We start from the raw sequence: 1,323 nt of genomic DNA on the forward strand, positions 1-1,323 counted from the left end.
TCAATGAGTCCTCTGCTTTCCCTAAAAGCCTTTCCACACTGATTACAATTATAAGGTTTCTCTCCATTGTGGGTTCGTTGATGTTGAACAAGAGTGCCCTTGCATGTAAAAGTCCTTCCACATTGATTACATTCATACTGATTATCTGCAGTGTGGATTCTCTGATGTAAACGAATACTCTTCCTACATCTGAAAGTCTTTCCACATTGATTACATTCCTAAGGTTTCTCTCCAGTGTGGATTCTCTGATGTTGAACAAGACCATTCTTCCATGTAAAAGCCTTTCCACACTGATTGCATTCATAAGGTTTCTCTCCTGTGTGGATTCTCTGATGTTGAACAAGACTGTCCTTCTGTGTAAAAATTTTTCCACATAGTTTACATTCATAAGGTTTCTCTCCTGTGTGGATTCTCTGATGTAAACGAATACTCGTCCTACATCTGAAGGTCTTTCCACATTGATTGCATTCATAAGGTTTCTCTCCAGTGTGGATTCTCTGATGTTGAACAAGACTGTCCTTCCATGTAAAAATCTTACCACATAGTTTACATTCATAAGGTTTCTCTCCAGTGTGGATTCTCTGATGCACAGTAAGATTGGCAGACCAATTAAAAGCCTTTCCGCATTGATTACATTCATAAGGTTTCTCTCCAGTGTGGGTTCTCTGATGTTCAATGAGTCCTCTGCTTTCCCTAAAAGGTTTTCCACACTGATTACACTTATAAGGTTTCTCTCTATTGTGGATTACCTGATGTTGAACAACAGTGACCTTGCATGTAAAACTCTTTCCACATTTATTACATTCATACAGTTTATCTCCAGTGTGGATTCTTTGATGTAAACGAATACTCTTCCGACATCTGAAAGTCTTTCCACATTGATTGCATTTATGAGGTTTTTCTCCAGTGTGGATTCTCTGATGTTGAACAAGAGCGCTCTTGCTTGAAAAATTCTTTCCACATTGATTACATTCATAAGGTTTCTCTCCAGTGTGAATTCTCTGGTGTTGAACAAGACTGTCCTTCCATGTAAAAATCTTTCCACATAGTTTACATTCATAAGGTTTCTCTCCAGTGTGGATTCTCTGATGTTGAACAAGACTGTACTTCCATGAAAAAATCTTTCCACATAGTTTACATTCATAAGGTTTCTCTCCAGTGTGGGTTCTCTTATGTACAATAAGACCTCTGCTTTCCCTAAAAGGCTTTCCACATTGATCACATTTATAAGGTTTCTCTCCAGTGTGGATTCTCTGATGTTTAGCAAGACTATATTTCCATGTAAAAGCCTTTCTACATTGGTTACATTCATAAGGTTTCTCT

General features: G+C 37.9%; 1 pseudogene; it reads right to left on the reverse strand.

Moving 5' to 3' along the window:
• Positions 1-11: 11 nt before the first annotated feature.
• On the reverse strand, positions 12-1,319 carry LOC114027277 (annotated as a pseudogene).
• Between the last annotated feature and the right edge of the window lie 4 nt (positions 1,320-1,323).

Source organism: Vombatus ursinus, unplaced genomic scaffold, assembly GCF_900497805.2.
Source record: "Vombatus ursinus unplaced genomic scaffold, bare-nosed wombat genome assembly UNPS02000148.1, whole genome shotgun sequence".
Taxonomy (NCBI): Eukaryota; Metazoa; Chordata; class Mammalia; order Diprotodontia; family Vombatidae; genus Vombatus; species Vombatus ursinus.